This window comes from Pelodiscus sinensis, chromosome 19 (assembly GCF_052426305.1).
Source record: "Pelodiscus sinensis isolate ZL-2025 chromosome 19, ASM5242630v1, whole genome shotgun sequence".
In the NCBI taxonomy this organism is placed as follows: Eukaryota; Metazoa; Chordata; order Testudines; family Trionychidae; genus Pelodiscus; species Pelodiscus sinensis.
The window spans coordinates 27,684,352-27,708,672 of NC_143070.1; the positions used below are offsets into that span (position 1 = coordinate 27,684,352).

Consider the following 24,321-nt stretch of genomic DNA (forward strand, 5'->3'; position numbering starts at 1 on the left):
AGCTGGTGGGGGTGGCCTCTGGGTTTGATTTAGTGAGTCTTAGTTGGACTTGCTAAATCAAACGCTGTCAGATCGATTGTGGCCATTCATCCCCAGCTGGAAGTGGTCCTTGTTCTTCTGCAGGACACGGCCAAAGGAGAGTAAGGACGAGCCAATGGGCATCCAGATCAGATCACACCCTTGTCGAATGGATGGAAACAGAAACCAGACACACACACAGAGCCGGTTTGAATTGGTTCCAGCTGAGGGACGGGTTTGTCTGGTTTATGTGCGTTGGCACTAGAGCACATGAGGGGTTTGTGGTCATTTGAAGAATCCCTGGTCAATAGAAATCCAAAGTGTGACACAGCTGGAGATGTAAAAGTTTCATTTAAATTGATGAGCTTTTTAAGGGGGCACTTGTTACACCCCCAGAGCAACCATGTGTTTGCATCCAGTGTTGGGACCTGAGCAGGGAACAAGGCTTTTGTGTGACTCACAGCTCAGGTGGGAGGGGCCCTCATTGACCCCCAGAGTGTGACTGGTCCTAACAAGGGATTTGCCCTGAAAGCAGCAGAGCTGGGGCAGGACAGAGAGTCCTGGGAGATGAAGCAGCTGGAGGGAGCCAGGAGAGCAGAGGCCAGCCTGAGAGCTGAGAGTCAGAGGTGCCCACTACACTTTCACTCCATAGGTCCCATGGTGTAAGGGGCAGCACTCAGGACTCTGAATCCTGCAATCTGAGTTCAAATCTCAGTGGGACCTGCTGGGGCTCAGCTGGTTGCTACAATGTCCTGGTACTTCAGGTGCTCTGGCTTCCATGCACTAAGGTTTAACAACATAATTTTTATTCCTCTTGCTGGGTGTCTGAGGCCCCCTGGAGCTCTGTCTCCAGACTGAGCAGGCAGGTGCGAGGGGTCTGATGCCATCACAGCTGCAGGGCAGGTCACCCACCTGGCTCCTGAGCTCAGCCCGTGCTGGAGGCAGCCGGACAGTGTGAGCGGGTCAGCGGGGAGATTGGGGGAAGGGTCCTGAGTCCTGGCTCCCAGCCATGCACCTTGGCACAAAGACCAACAGCCCCTGCACAAAGTGCATTGTGGGAATAAGAGTTGGGGCAGCAGGAAAGGGGCCGGCCCCTCAGCACCAGGGTGCAGGTAGGAGAAGATGGGAGTGAATCCTGCTACCTCTGCCATGGCTTGGCCCAGGAGGGCTGGGGTCTAGCAGCTTTTCACCCCAGCTTTGTGGGAGGCCAAGTAGGAAGGGGCCACTGCAGGTGCACAACCCCCTGGCCTGCTGTGTCTGTGGGAAGGGGGGGAGGACACATACCTCTCACTGGGGAACAGGGCGCATGGATCCCACTCGTTCCTGCAGAAATGAAACAGGCTGAGCATATTGCAGAGAACAGGCCAGAGCCCTTCTCCTGTCCCTGGAGAGATGGAAATGGGGCCGTTCCTTGTGAGGAAAGAAGTGGGTGTGTTGGGAGTGGGGTTCAAGTTCAAACCTCTCCACAGACCAGAACCCCACATTAGGGGCAAGAAAGAGCCTTGAGTCAGGCAGTGGAGAACACTTGGCTCCTGTTATGCTGTGATGGGATATTAGGAAACATTTTTGCATACAGCCTGGATAGCTCAGTTGGTAGAGCATGAGACTCTTAATCTCAGCGTCATGGGTTCAAGCCCCATTTTGGGTGATGACTTTCTTTAACTCACATTCTCAGCCTACAAGAAATTCACTCTCAGCTTTCACCAGGGTTTTAGAAAGAAAAAGTCTAGTCCTGGGGTCCAGCTTCAGGAGAACCAACTGCAATTTCCATCTTCTGAGGAGAAGGGAAGAGGATTTTCTTCTTCTCAGTTCTAGCCACATCAGCCAGGGAGGAGAAAAAATAACCCTCCGCCCGCTGATTGTCCCCCGTCAGCTTCTGTAGCTTCACCTCCTTCCACAGCAGCTCCAGCTTTGAGCTACAAATCTCAAGGGGCTGGTGAGGAAATGAGGAGCTGGCAGCTCGGGTTAGTCGCTTCCCTGAGAACAAGAGGTGGAGTGTTCACAAGGTGTATTCCCCTCCCCTACAGAGCAGGGTGTTAGAAAGAGCCAGGAACAGAACAGTCAGCCAAGTTCTACCACTGAAGTGTGGTTCTGTGGTGTAGGGGTTATCATCTTTGGGGCTCACATGCAAAAGGTTGCTGATTTAAAGCCAGATAGAAACACAGGGACTGCATCTAGACTGGCAAGTTCTTCCCAAAAGCAGGCACTTTTGCAGAAAAATTTGCCAGCTGTCTACACTGGCCACTTGAATTTGCTCAAGAACACTGACGATCTTATGTAAGATTGTCAGTGTTCTTGCACAAATACTATGCTGCTCCCATTCAGGAAAAAGCCCTCTTGCGCAAATGTATTTGCGCAAGAGGGCCAGTGTAGACAGCTAAAAATGTTTTGTGTAAAAAAGCCCCAATGGCGAAAATGACGATCGGGGCTTTCTTGCGCAAAACCGCGTCTAGATTGGCACAGACGCTTTTCCACAAAAAGTGCTTTTGCAGAAAAGCGTCCATGCCAATCTAGATGCTCTTTTCCGAAAATGCTTTTAACGGAAAACTTTTCAGTTAAAAGCATTTGCGGAAAATCATGCCAGTAGCCAGGGTCTTCTCTAATTGCAGCTCCCCTTGGTGCCCAGGTAAGCACAGATTCTGCTGCCTGGCCTGAGCCTGGGATAAGCCCAACTCTCATGTGACCTGGGAGAGGTGGCTTGGCCTCCTCTTCCCTGGGAGGTTGGTGCATGGGGCTGGCTCCTTCTGCTGCCTCCCTTGTGTGACTTGCCCAAGGAAGAAGTGAGGCAGGAATGGGACAGAGAAGGGAACCCAAGCTGAGGGGGGCAAAACAAAAGCTCAACATCTCAGTGGGACTCAGTAGGGTGAGCAGAGTCTCCCCCCTTGTTGTGCCAAATCCTGTGGGGCGGGGCGGGACTGACTGTGGGGAGGCAGAGTCCTGTCTCTGTCTAAGGGCACCCCCGGGAGGCTCCTTGCAGACCAGGAGAAGGGGGCTCTGGGTGGAAGGAAAACAAGCAAAGCTGGGCCCAGTGGGCATGGGCCAGGGCTCCAGTTTGGCTCAGTTGAGTCACAGGTGCCTTGTGTAGGTTCCATGGTGTAAGGGGCAGCACTCAGGACTCTGAATCCTGCAAGCTGAATTCAAATCTCTGTGGGACCTGCTGGGCTGGTTGCTGTGAGCCCCTCCCATTCCATCTTCTTTGGCCTCCTTTCTTGCAGGCTCCCTAGAGAGGAATTTGTGCCCCCTGCGGTGAGTCTGAAAACAGCTTCCCCCTGGTTGCTTTGTCTCTTGTCTGGCAGTCTGTGAGGGGTGGGGGCCCTGGAGATGCCTGTGGCTGCGGACAGCAACAGAGAATCCCAAGAGCAGAAGGCTGAAAATTCAGCATCAGACCTGCCCCCTGCTGTGGGCCTGTAAGGCGACCTCAACACTGAAGCGCTATTTTGGGGTATGGAGGCACCTGTAATATCTATCCTGCGTGTTAACAGTCCCCCCTTGTTTTGAAATACAATGGACTCGCTAGTCCAATGTCCTTGAGCTTATTCCCCTGCCTGTGAGCAGTGCCTGTGCCCCACCCCCCTTGATCCAGAATCCACAACATCCCTGTGGCTTCCCGAGGCTCTTTTCTGAAAGGGCCACTGGTGAGACTGACACCCGTGGGCCGGCTAGCTCGGAGGTTTAGGACGTGGTGCTCATATCACACAGATGCGTATTAAGAGCAAGCCCCTTGTTTCAAACCGTAACAGGTTCGCTATTCCGATATCTCTGCAAACCTCATGGCGCGAGGAGTGAGGGGCGTTTTGGAATAGTGATTTATTTGGAAATAAGTGCTGTGTAGCCGGCGCCAAATTACAGAACAAGCTTTTTCAAAATTGACTCAAAATAAGCTACACAATTGCATCGCTTATTCTGAGCTATGGGACACATCTGTAGTGAGTTAGAGCCCAGCTCCGTCCCCAGGTCCCTACCCCACCCACCAACGTGCTGATTCCCTGGCTGCCATGGGGCTGTTTGTATTGGCCTCTTCTTTCTGGAACCAGGTTTAAGCCACGGCTGAGACTCTGGGCAAGGGGCTGGGTATCGGGGGGGGGCTGAGTGTGGGAGGGGCTGCGTGTGCCTCTGGTTCAGCTTTTCCCTTTCTTCTACCCCAGGAATTGCCCTGTTGCAAAACAGACACGCAATGGAATGCATGTTAGATTTCTAAGCTGTGGTGCTCAGTATGAGCCAAACCAGTCATTTAAAGGTTGTGGGTTCAAATCCCACCAGAGTCACTTTAGCTGATTTACAGAACAGGCTGGACCTGCCCCTGTTGCATGATGGGAGTGACAGGGAGCTTGTGACCTGAGGACCTCTGTGTGAGACTCCCCTGGGGGTTACAATGCACAGGAGAGAGCCCCTGGGTACCACACAGTGGCCACCGAGTCCTACTCCAGGGTTGTCCTAGCGCTCTGGTTGCAAGAGACGTGCCTGTAACAGCCTGCTGGGAGCGTGGGCCTGGCCCTGTCTGGTGGGGGAGGGGACAAACACAGGGCCGGTTGACAGGGGCTCTGACACTCCAGCAGCGGGGCCGTCCATCCAGATTCAGACCAGGATGGTCTGAGCCTCTCACACTGGCTGAGGGGGATTCTGCACTTGCTGCCTTGGGAGCCAGGGTCACATTGCAGAGCTCCCCCAGGGCCATCCCACGGCTAGGGTTGCCAGATGGTTTCAACAAAAATACTGGACACGCTTGACATTATGTCACAATTGACATTCCATCTGTTGGAGAAAACACTGGACAGTTCTATTTACTCAATTAGAGTTTCTCAATTTGTTTCCCGAACAGAAAGCTCAAATACTGGACTGTTTGGTTCAAAACTGGACACCTGGCAACCCTACCCACGGCACTGCCAGGCCAGCCCCAGTCACTCTCCCATGTCCTCGACAACGTGGCTGCATTTTTTCCTTCCCCTTCAGTAACAACCTGCCACTCCCCGCCTACTCCAGCCACCGTGGGACCCGCTCCCTTCCCCAGGAGCAGCGTGAGCGCCAGCGCGGTTCCCTGCTGAGGCTGCGGCTGTGGGAGACAAGCCCCTGGCTTCGGGAGGGAGACGAGATGTTAAGGCGTCGATTTTCACCCCTGACTCGGAGCCAGCTACAGACACCTGCCGGGAGCTGAATTTCAGAGGGGTGCGATCAGCCCTTTCTGTACCTCTGGCTTCTTGAAAGGGGCTCAATCAGGCACCTAAAATTTGAGGAAAGGACATTTAGAAGGGTGAATTTCTGCCTCTAGGACTGCTTCCTGAGTTCCCCAGTAGCCGAATGAACAAGGCACTAGCCTTCCAATGTGTGCCCCTGTTTGTGTGTGAGCCCCCATGGCTCCTGCCAACTCCTGCTGGGAGGTGAAGGGTCCCTCCATCCCTCTCCAGCAGGAGCTATGGGGCCATGGGACCCTTCATGACCCCTTACCTCCTGATTCAGTTTCAGTTTTTCCCTGGCGGGATGCTCCAGACCTGAGGGATGCCAGCAGTCAGGCAGCGATCGTATTTACACATGCAGGGAAATGCCCCAGCTTGAACACCCCTCCACATACAGTGCTTCTCCCCCTCACAGAGCTGCTGTCTCTCAGGGAGGTGGATGAACTGCAGGTGCGGGACAGCTCCCTGCCAGCAGGGACAGCAGCCAAGGCACCAAATATCGCTGGGTCTGCAGCCAGTGTTGGGAACTGGGCAGGGAGCAGGAGGCTTTTGTGTCACACACGTCTCAGGTAGGACGGACCCTCACTGAGCCCAGACTGTAACTGGTCCTAGCCAGGAATGTGTCCGGGGCTGGTTTGTGACACTCTCAGGCCGTGTCTACACTGGGCGTAAGAGCGACGCTGCCGCGGTCGATGTTCCGGGCTCTAGGGAAGACCGGCTGATTAGAACTAAGCTGTGCAGAGTCTTGTAAAGGGAACCGCAACTTCTCTGGATATTTGCTGAGTTTTATATGAGGGTTTATCACAAGGGCTCTGGAACAAGGTGGGTGGGGGAGAAAAATTGCTCACAGGCAGAGGAATTAGCTCAAGTGGTAGAGCACTCACTTCGCATGCGAGAGGCAGTGGGATTGATACCCACATTCTCCAGTGATAGATGTTTGCTGCTTCTTCTTTTCCACAGGCAGAGCCAGCCAGGGGCTAAGTGCTTCCAAGGGCTCCTTTCCTCTTCCCAAAAGGCAATGGGCTGGTTTCTGCAGTGCAGGGGGTGTCCCATTTGCCTCACAGGGAGCAGTTCCCTGGCTAAAAGTCAGGCAAGCAAAGTCCAGCCTGTAACACCCAGCGGAGGGGATTCGCCTGCCTGGGGAGGGCAGGAACAGACCAGCACTTGGAACAGCAGCTCCCAGGAGTTCATGGAACTTCTTCTCAGCTTGGGAAAGGGGTGACTACGGGGCGATGGGACAAGGTTTTATGTACTGATGACAGGGGTGCAGAAAGCAAATAAGAATTTTTTCTGCTACTCAAGATCCCGGGTGACAGAAGGAAACTGGTAAGTAACCAAGTTAAAAAGGAAGCATTTTTGTGCCCAGTGGAACTCCTTGCAAGAGGATGTTGTGAAGGTGAAATCTACAAGAAGGTCCAAAACAGAACTGGATAATGTAATGCAGGAAAGTCAATCAATGGCATTTAACCAGGATGGACAGGGCAGGTGTCCCTAGCTGGTGTATTCTAGAAGCTGGGAATGGGCGACAGGAGGGATCATTTAACAATTGTCTGTCCTGAGGATTCCCACTGGGCAATGAAATTGGCTGCTGTTGTGAGACAGGATCCTGGGCTAGTTGGACAACTGGCATGGCCCAGTCTGGCTGTTCTGATGTTCTGTTTGGTTTCTGTTCTTGTCCCCTCTGGACAATGGAAAACGGACCCGCATCCTGAAGGGGACAGAAAGTGGCCTGTGAAAGGCTAGGGTAGGTAAGGAAATAGACATGCTCATGTGTCTCTGATGGTCTAGTGGTTAGGACTCAGCACTTTCACTGCTGAGATTTGGGTTCAATTCACAGTCAGGGAAACCAGCCTCAGTTTTCACTTGACAACTGCCTCCTCATTCATCTTACCTCATTGTTACAGCAGCTGTGACCCAAGAGGTTCACTCAGGGCCCCTTTCCCACCTCTCCCTCACTGCCAAGACAGCACCTGCCATTTTCACAAGCCCTTCAGAAGGGGCAGAGCTGGTGACTCAAACTGCCCCTCCCCTCTCCCATGTGGGCAGCCCTGCAGGAAGCTCTGTGGCACACACAGCACTAGCCCAACGCACAGTCAGGTCAGCACAAGATCCATTGGTTCAGTTTGGTTGTTGAAGGAGACAACCCAGAACTGGCTCCAGCCCCCACTCAGTAACCTGGGGAAATGACCCACCAGGCCTGGGCCCCTCGGAGAGGCAACGATTCCCCACTGGCCAGGGCAGAGCCTCCCTCTGACACAGTCATGGAGCCTTCTCCCCCTGCTCCTGCCTCCCCCTTCACTCAGCTCTCACTGCTCGGTGCTGCCAGGGAGGGGCCTCACTGCGAGAGCCGCCTGGGCAGGTTCCTGCCACAGAGACACGTCCCAGAGCAGGACGGATGCTCAGACCAACACTGAGGGTACGTCTAGACTACAGGGTTTTGTTGACAGATACTGTCGACAAAGCTTCTGTCGACAAAGAGCGTCTAGACACATTCAGTTCTGTCGACAAAGCAAGCTGCTTTGTCGACAAAACCCTGTAGTCTAGACACAACCCTGCATGCAATAACACCTTCTGTCGACAGAACTCTGTCGACAGTAGGCGTTATGCCTCGTAAAATGAGGTTCACCAGCGTCGACAAAACTGCTGAGTTCTGTCGACGTTATGTCGACAGAACTCAGCGGTAGTGTAGACGCGGGTATAGTTTTGTCGACAAAAGTCCACTTTTGTCGACAAAACTCTGTAGTCTAGACACACCCTGAGTGTTGCTCAGCGCTGGGGTGAGACAGGGAAGGACAAAAGGGTCTAACGGCGCCTGCAGCCTTTCAGAACAGCCCCCAGCCCCACCCCCAAGTACCAGCCCTTCCCTCTGCCTCTGCTGGGCACTAGCTGGACTCAGGCCTCCCCGGTGCTAGCCTAAGGGCTCTGGGGAGACATGGCAGCTGTGGGGCTGGGCTGCTGCACAGTTTAGGGAGGAAAGTTGAGCTACAGCCTGGGTATCTATCCTGCCAGGGGGAAGGTGGTACCCTAAGAAACACTCCCTGTTGGCCTGGCTGGAACCTGGCACCACATGAGTGTGTTGTTAGCACCAACGTGCCCCCCTGGGCCTGAGGAGCCCTAGAGATGTCAGGCAGCTCTGTCCTCCCAGCCTGGGGCTGTCTGTCTGGGCCACACACAGTGGCCCCTCCCTTTCTAGGACAGGACTCCTGCTGTTCTTTGCTTTACTCAGCCTGGGAGTTGGGCTTATCCAAAGCAGCAGGAGCTGTGTTTAATGGGGGAGGCACAAATCAGAGCAGAACCCCCCTTCTGCTTGGCTTTGAATTAGGACCCTTTTGCACATTAAGCAAACAAGCTAACCACTTGCTTGTCAGTTTTTTTCAGTACATAAGCTTGGACAAATATTCTGTTACTAAGTCTTTGGCCAAGGCAGAGAAAGAGCAGGGAACAAGACCCCCCCCCCCCCAATACTTCTCTAGACCCTTTGCTTCCAACACGGGGGGAGGGGGGGGCTGTGTGCCTCAGGAGGAGTGACCCACATCATATCCCCAGCATTTCTGCCCTTCATGGATGCACCTTTGGGGGCAGGCCCAGATGCTCCATCCTCTCACTCAACGAGATTATGCAAATATAGCGCGGGATATTTATAAATCCCAATTTCATTTACAATTTTGAATGTCTCCATTTGCATCCCTCTCCTGAAGGAGACTGCAAGTGTCGACATGTCCTGGGTGTTGCAACCTCCCAGCACTCACCTGATGTTCTCTCCCCGCTGCCTGAAGACGTTTGGGAGTCCTCCTGCGTCTCCTGGTGCTTCAGGTCAGCAGCGTTGTCATCCTGAAGCTGCAGCCGCTGCTTCTCAGGTGTCTCCATCCCAGATTCCACAACTCTCCCTGGAGACAGGGGCTCCCCACACCCCGGGATTCGGTCCAGTTCCTCACAGTATGCACAGTGCTGCGGTGCTTCCCCAGAGCGGGACCTGCCCTCACGGGCCCTCACATACCCCTCCCGCAATTCGTTGACCTTGAGTCTGACTTGGTGTAGGATGCAGGAGTGGGGAGGTGGCCTTTCTCTGCAAGGCCATCAGCCATTAAGCCATATGTTAGATAATTTCATGGAGGTTAGGTCCATAAAAGTCTATTAGCCAGGGGATAAAATGGTGTCCTTGGCCTCTGTTTGTCAGAGGCTGGAGTCGGATGGCAGGAGACAAATCGCTTGATCGTTGTCTTCGGTCCACCCGCTCTGGGGCACCTGGTGCTGGCCACTGTCGGCAGACAGGCTACTGGGATAGACGGACCTTTGATCTGACCCAGTACGGCCGTACTGATGTTTTTATGTTCACAAATGTCCGCATTCCTCTGCCTGGACTGCCGGGCCTGCAGAGACTCTCCCTCGGATCACAGCTTCAAGAGGGTCTTTATCCGTGGCCCAGACTATGACGGTGCCTGGCGTTTGCTGCCCCTTGCTTGATTTGATTCCCAGCCAATGCAAGGTGGGAAGGGAACAGGCAACCTCCTGGGGGAGATCTTATTTAACCCTGAGCAACAGGCACAAGTGGGTCCCACAGCCAAGGGCTCCCTCTCACCGCTTTTCGTGGGGAGCAGCTCAAACAAAACTAATTTGGCTGTTGTGGGGTCTGCATGGGGCTTGTACCCGTGACATGGGCATTATTAGCATCAATCTCTAAACAGCTGAGCCAGCAGGCCCATGAGTGGCCCCACAATAAAGGGAAGAGAAGGGTTGTCCCTCCTATTGGGGAAAGTAGGCCAGGCCAAGGGCCTTTCAGCCACTCAGTCTGTGCAGTCTGGAGCTTCCTCCTACCAGTTTTCTGGCCTGTTTCCTGAAAAGCTCACAGTCTTTTGCCTGTTTCTGCTTCCCTGTCCATAGCAGGCAGCTACAGGAGGGGAGTGGGGGTAGAACAGTCACCACAGCAAACATATCTGTGGCCAGCACAGGGCTTGAATCCATGACCTTGGCATTACTGGCTCCATGTACTAACCAACTGAGTTAGCCAGCCAACCAGAACACAGCTCACAAATGGCCCTTTCAGAAAGGCGCATCCGGCAGCTGAAGGGATGTCTCTGCAGCTGCCAATGGCTCTTCGCTGACAGGGCCACTAGTGACTCATGCGTGGAGCTGGAGCTGGTGGAAGCAGGCCTCATTGTGGGTCCCTGAGCTCTCAGGCAAACTCTCAGCTCCTTCTGCCCCTTGCCCAGCACCCCATGGCTCAGCCCTACCCCTGGGGGCTGCCCTGCTCCAGTGTGTGATAGTTGTTGAGAGGATGGAGTGTCTGGGGCTGCCCGCAAAGGTCCATCTATTAAGGGCAGAAATGTTGGGGATATGATGTGGGTCACCCCTCCCCCCAGCCCTGTGTTGGGAGCAAAGGTCTAGAGAAGTATTGTGTGGGGGGGGGGGGGAGAGTTGTTTCCTACGCTAGCTCTGCGACTTCCCCCAAGGCCTTGGCCAAAGAATTAGTAACAGAATATTTGTCCAAGTTTATGTACAGAAAAAAACCGACAAGAATTATTATGTTTCTGTGGTGTAGTGGTTATGGTGTTTGCTTAATATGCACAATGCAAAAGGCTCCTAGTTCAAAGCCAAGCAGAAATGGGGGAGCTCTGATCTTATTGTGGCTCCCCAGGTAAACACACAGCTCCTGCTGCTCGGATAAGCCCAACAACTGAGTAGCCAAGGAACAGCAGGAGGCCCTGTTCTACAATCCTAGGGAGGGGCCAGTGTGTGTCCATCAAACAGACAGCCTCAGAGGGCTCCACAGGCCCAGGAGAGCACATTAGTGCCAGCAACATGCTCATGTGGTGCTATGTTCCAACCAGGCCAACAGGGAGTGTTTCTTGTGGCGTTACCAGATTTCCCCAAAGTGAAGCTGCAACTCAACTTTCCTCCTACAGGTCAGCTTGTGATGACAGCTTTAAACAAACCCATCAACTTGAAGTTATTAGCCCCTATCAGCACATGCCAAAGCCTGGGATTGAACCAGGACCCTTTAGATCTTCAGTCTAATGCTCTCCCCACTGAGCAACTTTGGCTGTGATAAAAGGCCTGTCTGGCCTGTAATTCTCTGTCTGGGACATTGTGTAGCTGGGCCACATGTCGTCATGCCCTGCCCAGGAAGGCGAGACTGGCCTTTCCACAGCGCCCCTCCCCCACAGCCCAGTTTCCCTCTAAGCCAGGCCTGGGCAATACAGGCCAGCGGGCTGGATCCAGCCCATGAAGCCACCCAACATGGCAGCAAGAAGCCTCAGGCAGATTCCCTGCTCGCCCTGCCCCCACGCACAGCTGAGAGAAGGGGCTGCTGGGCCCTTTGTGTCTCTCAGCTGGAGAGGAAAAGGCTTCAGGCCTGGTCCCTGCTCCCAGCTTGTTTGTGGCCAATGGGAGCTGCCTGCTTGAAGCCCTGGCCAGTCCCCACAAGCTCTTATTCACCCAGGCTGGCTGGGAGTGAGCCACGTAAGTCTCCCAGCCAGAGCCTGCCTCTGGCACCCCCAACCCCTCCCTTTCCTCAACCCACAGGTACCCCACATAAACCAAACCCTCTGCCCCGCTGAACCCTCACCCCTCCCAGATCCTGCACCCCAATCCTCTGCCCCAAGTCACAACCCAACCCCCTACAACCGTTCCTGCACCCCAGTCCTCTGCCCCAAGCTCCTGTCTGCACCAACCTGCAACCCAGACCCCCCCTGCCCCCGTTAATAGCATGGAAAAGTGCAGCCCTGGGAGCAGTTCCCCATGAAAACTCATTGCCCACCCCTCCTCTAAGCTGTGCAGCAGCCCAGCGCCACAGCTGCCATGTCTCCCCAGAGCCCTTAGGCTGGCACTGGGGAGGCCTGAATCCAGGCAGTGCCCAGCGGAACCCAGCAGGGGCAGAGGGTACTTGGGGGTGGGGTCAGGAGCTGTTCTGAAAGGCTGCTGGCGCCCTTAGACCCTTTTGTCCTTCCCTGTCTCACCCCAGCGCTGAGCAACACTCAGTGTCGGTCTGAGCATCCCTCCTGCTCTGGGACGTGTCTCTGTGGCAGGAACCTGCCCAGGCGGCTCTCGCAGTGAGGCCCCTCCCTGGCAGCACCGAGCAGTGAGAGCTGAGTGAAGGGGGAGGCAGGGCCAGGGGGAGAAGGCTCCATGACTGTGTCAGAGGGAGGCTCTGCCCTGGCCAGTGGGGAATCGTTACCTTTCTGAGGCACCAGGCCAGGGCTACTCGGAGAGGCAACGATTCCCCACTGGCCAGGGCAGAGCGTCCCTCTGACACAGTCATGGAGCCTTCTCCTCCTGGTCCTGCCTCCCCCTTCACTCAGCTCTCAGGGTTCGTCGACACAGCGCATTTACTTTTAAAGCTATTTTGAAAGAAAACATTTAAATAGCTTGTTTCAAAGTAGCACGTCCACGCTATAGGGAAGGCTCAAAATTGGTCCGAATCAGGAACCCCTAATGTGGATGCTCTACCTTGACTTAGAGCCCCAGGAGGCACTGGGGAGTAATTACTTTGACTGGCCCTGGGCAGGAGCTATTTTGAACTAGCAGCAGTGGAGCATCCACACTCCGGCTATTGCAAAGTAGCTATTTCGGAAGAGGCGCTATCCCTAGTGCAATGGGGTTTACAGATTTGGAACTAAGCCCTGGTGGCTTTTGAGGGGAGTGAGTAGGAAGAGGGAGGGGCCACTGGAGGCACTTTGCTCGGCTCTGCTTGTAGAACAAGAACACAGAACTCCCCAACCACTGGAGAATGTGGGTATCGATCCCACTACCTCTTGCATGCTAAGCAAGCGCTCTACCACTTGAGCTAATTCCCCTGCTGTCAGCAAACCCCACCTTTTACCAATTCTTACCTTTGTCACAGGGACTTCTCTCCGCTAGGTCAGTTAGTTGGTGGGAAAAGAGAACGCTCCAACGAGGCTCCTTCTCACACTCATTCTTGTGACCCTCATGAGTCAGCGGAGGGGCTGGAGGAACGGCCAGCGGGTAGCAGGGGCAGCACACAGGTGGCATCACATCAGGCTCCCTGAAGGAAGTCATCAGGGTGATGTGTCTGGGTCTGCACTGACTGGGCAGAGCTGTAAGTGGGGCGTTTGAAGTGGGGTACGGGGAAAGTTTGGGTAAGTGAATGGAACCCTCACCTTGCTGGACTGGTGAGCCTGAGAAGCAAAAGACATCGCTCAATCCATTAGAGCTGGGACGGTTGCTCATGGGGCGTTATGAACTCTGTTCGTGGTGTTTTCCCAAGTTCATGCCATGTCACTTCTCTCTCTCTTTCATTAAAAGTTTATTTTCTACACTCAGACTCTGTGCGAGTGGGAAGCATTGCCTCTCAGAGGCGCCCAGGGGTACGTGAATTTCCCAGGCTACTTGTTGGCGGCTCAAGCTGGTTCTATGTGAGCTGAACCCCTAGATATTGAACCTGGCCCTGGTTGCTGCTGGCCATATCCAGCAGAAGGGTTACAGGGACCAGCATCTGCTGGGATCTGTGCTCCAGCAAACCACACGCACGGCTTCCCCCTCCTCCTCACAGAAATGACTCTCAAATTCTCTTTGCCTGGTTTAAGAGCCTGTTGTCTGAGTTTTTCCATATTTCAGTAGACGTGGTGCCCACTCGTTCTGTCAGATACAAGACAGACGGGGCATTCGGTTTCCTCTTCCCCATACAGGAGTCGCTATGGCCAAAGCTGCTTTGATCTCTGGACTTTTGTTCTCTCTGTATCAGAAATGGCTCTGCTGCCAAGGTGCAGCAAGGAAAGCAAAGGCCGGGAGGAGGAACTGGGGACAGATAAGAAAGGAGGAAGCAGAAGTTACATAACAGAGGGATGGGGAGCAGGGGGGTGGAAAGGGGCAGAGAGGGAATGAAGGGAAAATGGGGAAAGAAACAAACAAGAATACAAAAGCTTAAGCTCAGGGTCTGGCCATGCAGGGGCAGGGTTCCAGCCATGGGCCAGCCTGGATCGTATCCAAGGAGCTCACGCAAACCTTCCCTCGCTGCTGCAGCCGCACTGCTACTGACCGGGCGCTCGCTCCAGCGGGGTCAGTGTGTGTCCAGGTACCTCGCGAGCTGGGATCAGCACCCTCAGTCCAACCGGCACGTTCTTACTTCATAGTGAGGTGAATGGCCAGAGACACACACAGACGGGGTGTGAAACCGCAGCTGGGGGCACTGGTCCCCAGCGCTGTGTCAGTCACACTGGCTATGCTGGCCTGGCTGTGTCTAACCGAACTTCCAGCCACCGGCCTGGGACCTGCTGGGCTCCAGGGTTCCCTGGGTTACAGTTAGAGGCAGCGGGTGTGAGCTAGAGACACGGCACGAAACTGGCAGCAAGGCTCAGTGAGGAGTAAACTTTGAGCTGAAGAGGGATTTTATGGCCACTGCTCTCAGCTGTGCAGCGCCAAGGTCACAGCCCAGCCCCTCCACACAGCAGCTCGGGGCTGGAGAGGAGATCGTCGTTTTAAACATCGTAAAACTCCAGAGACAGAAACAATCCTACCCCTCCCCCACTCACCACGTAGCCCATTTCAGCAGCCCCACTTTCCCCGTCAATGTTCTGTCCTTGTGCCAGTGCTGAGCCTGTAGTTATGGTGAGGGCTGGTGCTGCGGGGGGTTAACAGGAGCCAGGGGCCATGCTGGGTGTGCCTGACTCCGGGGGAGGCGCATTGGCTCGGAGAGCCGGGACACTGGGGATTTCTCAGCCCACAGAGCTGCACATGCTGAAGTCCACAGGAAGCAGCGACCGGCTTCTCTGTACAGGCTCTGTGCTGCCGGGCTCCCTGCAAACATTCCCACCTGCATGTCTGCTGCCCTGGGGTTAGATCCCAAAGCTGCTTGTATCCTGGTGCCTTTGGCCTCAGCCGCCAGCCAGTGTCTGGGGCCTCACCTGGTTCTGCCACTGGCAGGGGACACTGACTGTAGGAGTCGGGGGTTTCTTCGGTGCAAACTTCATTATTTGAAAAAAAAGCCCAGAAATTCCTGTCTTTTAAATACAGCAGAAAGAAAATTCCTGGAAGTTTCCTCACGCAGAACTGCACATCTGCTTTCCAGGGAACCCTGGGCCTGAAGCCAGCGCTCTCTCAGGTTCCTGCCAGGATCACATTCACAGCTACTTCCCTTGGCTCTGTGCCTCACATACACGAGCTGCCAGCAAGTCCTTCAACCCAGGTGTTTCCGGGGAAACCTCTCTGAGGCCTGAGTAGATACATCTCTGAAGTCATCGTAAATCTCTGACTTAATCATTTTCAGATAACCCGGTATTAAGTCTTTCCATGTACAACTTTGTATCAAGGCCTTTTCTATAGAAACTTGGTACCTGTGCATATAGACCTCATGCTTGTTGTGAAAGCAGAGCTGGCTGCTAAAAGCCACTGTGAATGGGGAACACATGTGCACAGGGGAGTCAAAGACTTTGGCCCAGATTTCACCTTCAGAGGCATCCCCAGACTGGTTTAGGGATGCTGGTGGCCTCGGTTGGCTGCCCCACTTCTGAGCAATGGAACTTGAAATCAGCTTTTCCTTTCCAGCGATAGCTAATATTCAGGAAAGGCATCTAGGACCTGCCATCCAGCTTTGAACACCCTCACAATTCAGGGGGGCTCAAGTTCAGTTTGGGTGGATGCTACATCATTTCTCCCAAATCAAACACTGACCTACTGCCATTTGCTGTGGACAAAAATAGGATAAGATTGAGCAACAAATGCTGGCACCTTCCCAGCGCTCACTGGGGCCGGAATTGCTGTTTTCAACAGCCATGCACATGTTTTTAAAGAAGACAGTAATATTGCCCTGGTGAGCCCCACACAGAAACCAAGGGTGAAACAAAAGAACAAAAAAAGGCTCCTCAACTTTTCTTCATTAGGTGGGATGGTTTTACAACATGTGTCCAAATATCCTCCAGTCCCACAAACTGAACATTGCTCCATTCGACTGCATGAACCAGGCCTGTGTTCTGTGCACATCCAACATTCCTCCTGAACTCAGAAGAGCCTTCCCTTTGTAACTACACCCCTGGGCTGTGTCTAGACTGGCAAGATTTTGCGCAAAAGCAGCCACTTTTGCGCAAAAACTTGCCAGCCTTCTACACTGGCCACTTGAATTTGCTCAAGAACACTGACAATCTAATGTAAGATTGTCGTTGTTCTTGCGCAAATACACTGATGCTCCCACTCTGATAAGCCCTCTTGCGCAAATGTTTCTGCGCAAGAGGGCCAATGTAGACAGGGAAGAACTGTTTTGCACAAAAAAGCCCTGATGGCGAAAATGGCCACCGGAGCTTTCTTGCGCAAAATCTCATCTATACTGGCCACAGATGCTTTTGCACAAAAGCATCCATGCCAATCTAGGTGCTCTTTTGCTCAAATGCTTTTAATGGAAAAACTTTTCCGTTAAAAGCATTTGCACAAAATCATGCCAGTCTAGATGTAGCCCTGACGTTCTCAGCCCTGGTACGACTAGCAGCTTTATATTTAGTACTTGGGTGGGAGGTCTCTCAGAAAAAGGTTAGTGATGCAGATGTTGTTTATTCACTAAGGCTATATCTAGACTGCCACATTGTGTTGGAAAAAGGGATGCAAATTATGCTCCACAATTTGCATATCTTTTTCCGATTTTTTTTTTTTGAAGTGGCTTTTCCAAAATTTGGCCCGTTTACCCTGGGCCAAATTTTGGAAAACCTCCTCTTTTGGAAGAGCCCTGCCCCACCCGGGACCAGGGTCGGATTTCTTCTCGGAGAGGGACCCCAGCGGGAAAGTGAAGATTGGGGCCTTGGAACCAGGATCGACAAATGTCACCTGCCCCCGGTCACTGTCCAAACAGACCCAGATCCTGCGGGGGGCCTGGCTCAGGGGCAAGAGGGTCTCCTTGGAGGATGTGAGAGTCTGGTTCTTATCTTCACACTGCCCCACAGCCCAGGGCTAAGGCTGGTCCATCCCTTTCTATTCATTGACTCTCTGACCACCCCCACAGCCCAGTGTCGCCCATTCCCCACTTCCAACTCCCAGCAATGTCTCCCTGAGGTGAATCCCTCACAGCCCAGCACACAGGGCTCAGAGTCAAATCTTGTTGGGGTGTCAGGCAGTGACTGCCACGTACGTTCCCATCTCACACGTTTCCAATCCAGAGACGGGACGAGCCCAGGTGCATCAGGGAAAGGGAAGGCCAGGAGGAGGAGCTGGAGACAGATAAGAATGGAGGAAGCAGGAGTTACATAAGCAAGGGATGGGGAGCAGGGGGTGGAAAAGGGCAAAGAGGGAATGAAGGGATAAGAGGGAAGCAAACAATCAAACAAGAACACAAAAGCTTAAACTCAGGATCTGGCCACACAGCAGTGTCCAGCCAGCGGTTGGCCTGGATCGTATCCAAGCAGCTTGTGCAAACTGCTCCCTTCTTGCTGCTGCTGGCCTGGTGCTCACTCCAGCAGGGCTGGCATGTGCACAGGCACCAAGCAGAGAACCTGCCCTCCCAGGGGCTGTGTAGACGTGTCTCCAGTGAAATTAACGTGTCCTTACCTCACAATGTGATGAGTGTCTAGGGCTGCTCACAGACTTGCAGTGAAACTACAATTTGGGGGGAACTAAGCCCCCGGACCTATGTCAGTGACACTGGGTGTGTCACCGTGGCTGTGACTTTCTGAACATCCAGCCCCCGGCCTGGGGCCAGCAGAGTGCCGAAGGTCAGCAGCAGCTGATGTGTGCGAGCGGTAAGTCATAACACGTGAGAAATGCACAGCTAAGCTTGAGCTGAAGGGGGATTTTATAGCCTCTATTCTCCGCTTTATGACTTTACAGCCTAAAGATCACAGCCCAGCCCCTTCCAATCCCAGATAAGTGCTGGAGAGTTGTAACTTTCAAACATTGTAAAACCCCGTAGAAATGTTACCACTGTAATGTATTGTCAGGGTTAGAAGGGTTGTTTTAACAGGGAGTGTGTGTGTGTCAGCTATATCAGACTATATTATTCTGATAGGCTTAGTCCAGAATAATGATAGTCCAGTTGGCTTAATCCGAAATAAGGAAGGAATTTTCTGTTTGAGGTTTCCCGCCACTTTTAAGCTTTGAACTCCTTCCTAAAAGCTTTGCACTCCTTCCTAAAAGCTTTGCACACTGCCCGAATAGGAGTGCACTCCGCCCTATGTATCTTTTTCCCGCCTTTTTTGTTAATAAATACCCTGGCCATGATCCAGTTCGGGTTGGTGGGTTTTCGGTCTCGTTCGTTCTACCTGAGTGAATGTATTGTCTGTCATCCCTGTCTGTCATGAGAGAATGAGAGATTGGATTAGTGCCATTGTGGGCCACATGCTGTCTTCGAGTTAGCTGCTTGTGGAGAAGTCCCTGGTAGCCATTGCCCACTGGAAATCTTCACTGACCAGACCAAAGCGGAAGGCCTGAAATCTGTTGTTGTGGGATCTCCTCACTGTTCCTCTGCCACAGCTTGCAATTAGCCATGGCATTGAAGTCGTGAGCACCGTCTGCTTGCATTCAATCAATTGTAATGTATATACCTTATGTATTGGGGATTTTCTATCATCTTTCTCTTCTGGGATAGGGTGGGCAAAATTAGTCTTTTACGTGTTGTCCTTTTCAAATTTACAATATATGGTATGGCCCCATATTTTGTCTGAGACTCGTTTGTTAAACAAATAACTGGTGATAGATAAGGCCTCGGGCGATCCCTTCTTCTGGGACTTGGGGCAATTAACATCACCGAGTACCAGGGCGTGCCTAATTAGACCTTTTAAATTAATTGTTACTGCATCCCAGGGTAACAGACAGAAGAGAAAGGAATTGAGTGGGCCTGCAGCACCTTAGATACTAACTTATCCACAAATAGATAGATGGTGTTGTGGGCATAACCCACTTCTCCAGATGAGTGAGCTGAGAAGTGAAAGTAACAACCCTATTCCATCCCCCACCCCATTCCAGCTGCTCCGTCTCTTCTGTCATTTTGTCTCCTTGGGCCAAGGTTGAGCCCCTACCCAAGGTGAGGGCTGGTGCTCCTGGGGGTTAACAGGAGCCAGGGCCCATGCTGACTCTGTGGGGAGGTGCGTCAGCTCGGAGAGCCGGGACACTGGGGATTTCTCAGCCCACAGAGCTGCACAGGCCAGCACCAGGTGCCCCAAAGGGGGTGGACCGAAGACAATGATCAAGTGATTTGTCTCATGCCATCCTTCTCCAGCCTCTGAGTTGAGGTCTCATTTGCATATTTTCTGCCAATCCATTTTTGCCTAAGGGTTTTTGTGCAAAAACAAGCAATGTGGAAGGGGTTTTTTTGCGCAAAAAACCCTTTTCCTGCCAGATCAGTAAACCTCCTTTATGAGGGCATAAGGATCTGGTGGGAAAATGGGGGTTTATGAAAAAAGAAAACGTCTGCACTGCTTGTTTTTGCACAAAAACCCTAGCGAAAAAACAGATCGGCAGCAAATATGCAAATGAGATTGTGACTTATGCAAATGAATTCATCATTAGCATATTTTTTGCCAAGAAAACTCGTAGTGTAGACATAACCTCAGAGACTCCAGGTCTTTTATATCCCCACCAGGAACACTGCATGTAGGGACCAGTGGTTATGAAATCCAGTCTCATCAAATAAAAGGCTCTTGCAAAGCCAAAGGGCCAGCCACATGCCCAGGTCTCTGTATAACTCAGACCTTACCCTCCAAAATCATGCTGTTGCCAGCCCATTGGTATCTAAACTCTAAAGCTGTATTCATACTAGAAAGAAATGGAGGTGAGAGTTAAAACTGGTCACAGAAACCAACACACACAACGATTGCCAAGTCCTTGGTCTGGGCCTGTAGCAGCGGTGGAATAAATTAAATTAAAGGAGATTGCCTATCTTCTAGAACTGGAAGAAACCTTCAAAGGTCATCAGATCCAGTCCCCTGCCTTCACAGTAGGACTAAGTACCATCTGTGACAAATTTTTGCCCCAAATGGCCTCCACAAGGATTGAACTTACAACCCCAGGTTTACCAGGCCAACGCTTAAACTACTGAGAATAAACAGCTGGCTCAAGCCAAATCTCTCATCATTTCCTATCATTGGAAGGACCTCAGTCCCTGGGCTCCAATGCTGCGTTCATCTGCAAATTTGACACTTTAATCAAGGTCTGATCAAAGACCTGACCTGGATGGGCTGCTACATTCAACACCCTAAGGACATCAAAAGTTGAGTATCAGCCATGTCGGCCCACTGCAGCATTTCTATTAGCCTCATGTAGCAGGAGACCTTACTTCAGCCATCCTTTTTAAGCACATGAGCACTTACTGCATTTAAGTAGAATCCAAGGGTGTGTCTAGACTATAGAGTTTTGTTGACAAAAGTGGACTTCTGTCGACAAAACTATACCTGCATCTACACTACCGCTGAGTTCTGTCGACATAACGTCGACAGAACTCAGCAGTTTTGTCGACGCTGGTAAACCTCATTTTACGAGGCATAACGCCTTCTGTCGACAGAGTTCTGTCGACAGAAGGTGTTATTGCATGTAAACTGTCCTTGCGTCTACACTGCCATGTCGACAAAGCAGCTTGCTTTGTTGACAGAACTGAATGTAATGTAGACGCTCTTTGTTGACAGAAGCTTTGTCGACAGTATCTGTCGACAAAACTTCTGTCGACAAAACTCTGTAGTCTAGACGTACCCCAAGATCCACCTCAAACCCCAATACCCTGTCCCTGTCTCCTTTGTAACTCTGCAAGATCCACCTCAAACCCCAATACCCTGTCCCCCTCTCCTTTGTAACTCTGGTAGATTGACCTCAAACCCTAATACCCTGTCCCTGTCTCCTTTGTAACTCTGTACCCCTTGCTCCATTCATTTGCAGAAGTGGGTCGTGTCCATGAAAGTTCATGATACCGGCTTCATTTTTCATTAGCTGCAGGAACATTAGTTGTTTTTTAAGTTTTTACAGTTACAGGCTAACACGGCTCCCCCTCTGACACTTGACAAGAGATTGCTCATGATGCAGACAATATTTGGAAAGATCATTAAGTGATCCACCAAGACCCTCGGCAATTTTCAAGTGCTCTGTGAAAAAAAAAGTCAGATACAAAAACAATCTAAGTGCCTCCTGTTATTTTCATTTACTTCCCATCACTTATAATATAGAAGGAGGATGAAGAAAACAGAATGAAAAGTGGGAGAGGCAGGAAGAGTGAATGTTCTTTTTCTTGGCTGCGTCCCCTTCACAACCCCCAAAATGAAGCTGAACTCCGGGCCCCACTTACTCTAAATCTGCCACTAAGAATTGGACACTTACAGCCCACTCCTTTAGCCTCATAAAGCATGGACACTTTAATTGACAGGTTTTTTCCCCTCCCTCTCTCCCCACTTTTTCTGCTTTTTCTATGAACTTCTGTGACTCTTGCTCCATATTTGTCACCTGCCCCAAAAAAGCCCATGATGCTTTCTTCATGATACTGTCTGTATATTTTTGGTTAGTCTCTAATAGCAGATCTAGTGACACGCTAATGCAAATTGAGACGGGTGCTCCAGTCGATGGCAGCAGTCCTGCTTATAGACTCATAGACTCAAAGACTTTGTAGAAGCTGTAGAAAGCCATTTAATATTTAGCTAGAAGCCATCTTGTATAACAGAAACCATTTCAGCTTTTCTCTCAAGCACGTAGACCAGAGTGAACTTTCTGTCACCCCGTGAGAAGAGGCCTACAGGATGGGCTATTGGTATGTGTTAATTGGGTTGGTTGGGACAGGAGATGTACTCCCTCATACCTGTCCGCCATCTTGTTGATAAGGCTTTGTTTTTCCAAGTTTAATTGAGGATTTCTGTAATTGGATGCCCTGACGTCAGACTGTTTGGCTAAGGGTATAAAGATACTAGGATTGATTGTATTAGCAGCCTTACTGGGCCCGGCTTTGCTGAGACCACGTTTGGCTCATGCTGTGCTTTATTAATTAATAAAGCTGTTTGTTAGCTGCCTAAACAGAGAGGAGCGTTTTTTTTGCTTCAACAACTTTAAGGTCAGAAGGGACCATTATGATCATCTACTCTGACCCCCTGCACAGTACAGGCCACAGAATCTCACCCACTCCCTCCGAGAATAATCCTCTTACCTATATCTCAGATATTGAAGCCTTCAAATAGTTTGAAGACCCCAAGATGCAGAGAATCCTCCAGCTGTGATCTGTGCCCCATGCTACAGAGGAAGGCAAAAAACCTCCAGGGTCTCTGCCAATCTACCCTGGAGGAAAATTCCTTCCCGACCCCAAATATGGCGATCAGCTAAACTCTGAGCATGTGGGCAAGACTCATCAGCCAGACACCCAGAAAGTTCTCTATAGTAACTCCTATCATCCCTCCATTGACCTATTTCCCACTGATAATGAATGGTCAATTAGTTACCAAGATCATGTTATCTCATCAAACCATCCCCTTCATAAACCCATCGGCTTCCGGAAAAGGGATGCTAATGAGACGGGTCTCAATTGCAAATCCGCGCGGGATTTAAATATCCCCGCGGCATTTGCATTTACATGGCTGCCGCTTTTTTCCGGCTTGGGGATAAGCCGGAGAAAAGCGCCAGTCTGGACGCGATTCTCCAGAAAATAAGCCCTTTTCCGGAGGATTTCTTATTCCTATGATTTCTTATCCCCAAGCCGGAAAAAAGCGGCAGCCATGTAAATGCAAATGCCGCGGGGATATTTAAATCCCCCGCGGATTTGCAATTGCGACCCGTCTCATTAGCATCCCTTTTCCGGAAAGGGATGCCAATGTAGACGTAGCCATCTAGTTTAATTTTGAAACCAGATAGATCTTTTGCCCCCACAACTTCCCTTGAAAGGCCATTCCAGAACATCACTCCTTCGTCTAATCTCAAGTCTAAACTTCCTACTAGCCATCTTATATCCATTTGTTCTTGTGTCCACATTGGTATTAAGCTTAAATAATTCCTCTCCCTCCCTGGTATTTATCCCTCTAATATATTTAAAGAGTGCAATCATGTCCCCCCCTCAGCCTTCTTTTGGTTAAGGTAAACAAGCCAAGCTCCTTGAGTTTCCTTTCATAAGGCAGGTTTTCCATTCCTCAGATCATCCCAGTGGCCCTTCTTTGTACCTGTTCCATGAGGAGTAAGGGAAGTTGAAGGAAGAGTGCCAAAAAGCCGTGTTAAGGTATTTCGACTTCAGCTACTCAATTAACACAGCTGAAGTTGCGTAGCTTAATTCGACCATGTCCTATAGTATAGACGTGCTCTAAAGTGCTACAGGACCATCGTTTTTTACATTTCTAAAATAAGATCAGTTTTAGGGTAACTTTGCACTGAGCTTTTAGTGTTGGAACTAGCTTTGCGTGTTCTGTAATTTTAAATTTGCTATTTACTTTGCTCTTCCTGTTCTCACTTGCAACCACTTCAATCCTATTGGGTGTGCTTAATAAAATCACTCTTACTTATATCAGGCCCAGTGTCAATAATTGTTACCTGGAGGAGCAATCAGTGTGTAACCCTCCTTTCGTTGTTAAAGGGGGCTTGCCTGAATGGTTCGTGTGGGGTTCTGATCCCAGTTGGGGGGTGGGTTTCCCAGGTGCTGGGACTGAAACTGTCTCCTGAGACCTGAATGGATTCAGTGCCTATATTTCCCTTGGTGTGTGTCTTGGGGGCGGGGAGCTGATCTCAGCTCGGTGCCTTGGCTGGGGGAGACCAGGGAGCTGGCCCTTCAGGAACAGGTGGTGAGGAGCCCCAAGAGCAAAGAGCTGAGTGTCAGTGGCTTTGTTCGCACCCTGGGATTCACCCCAAGGGGGTCTTCTGTGACGGCACCCGTCACATGATTGAAAGGATTGTGACTTTCACTTCTATGGAGCTTTACGATGGTTAAAAGAACAATCTTCACTCCAGCGCTTATCTGCTGTGTGAAAGGGTTGGGCTGTGACCTTTAAACTGCAAAGTTGTACAACTGAGCATAGCGGCTATAAAATCCCCCTTCAGCTTGAAGTAGCGGACAGAGCCAGCTGAAGCACTTCCCCTGCTCCTTCTGCTGAAACGTCCCGGGAAAACTCAGAGAGCGGGATCTCACGCCAGGCACAGAGACCCTGAGTCATTTCTGCGAGGACGAGGAAGCCGTGTGTGTGGTTTGCTGGAGACCCCCGAGCACAGATCCCACCCGGTGCTGCTCCTGGACAAGGCTGCCCAGACACACAAGGTA

General features: G+C 51.6%; 4 non-coding genes across 4 annotated transcripts; 2 read left to right on the forward strand and 2 right to left on the reverse strand.

Annotated features, from left to right (window-relative positions):
• The first annotated feature begins 669 nt into the window (after positions 1-669).
• TRNAQ-CUG (transfer RNA glutamine (anticodon CUG)) lies at positions 670-741 on the forward strand. Its single transcript has one exon. It is a non-coding gene; the product is annotated as a tRNA-Gln (tRNA).
• Positions 742-1,593: 852 nt separating this feature from the next.
• On the forward strand, positions 1,594-1,666 carry TRNAK-CUU (transfer RNA lysine (anticodon CUU)). Its single transcript has one exon. It is a non-coding gene; the product is annotated as a tRNA-Lys (tRNA).
• A 9,491-nt stretch (positions 1,667-11,157) lies between these two features.
• TRNAF-GAA (transfer RNA phenylalanine (anticodon GAA)) lies at positions 11,158-11,230 on the reverse strand. The gene has a single exon. It is a non-coding gene; the product is annotated as a tRNA-Phe (tRNA).
• Positions 11,231-12,909: 1,679 nt separating this feature from the next.
• On the reverse strand, positions 12,910-12,982 carry TRNAA-AGC (transfer RNA alanine (anticodon AGC)). The gene has a single exon. It is a non-coding gene; the product is annotated as a tRNA-Ala (tRNA).
• Between the last annotated feature and the right edge of the window lie 11,339 nt (positions 12,983-24,321).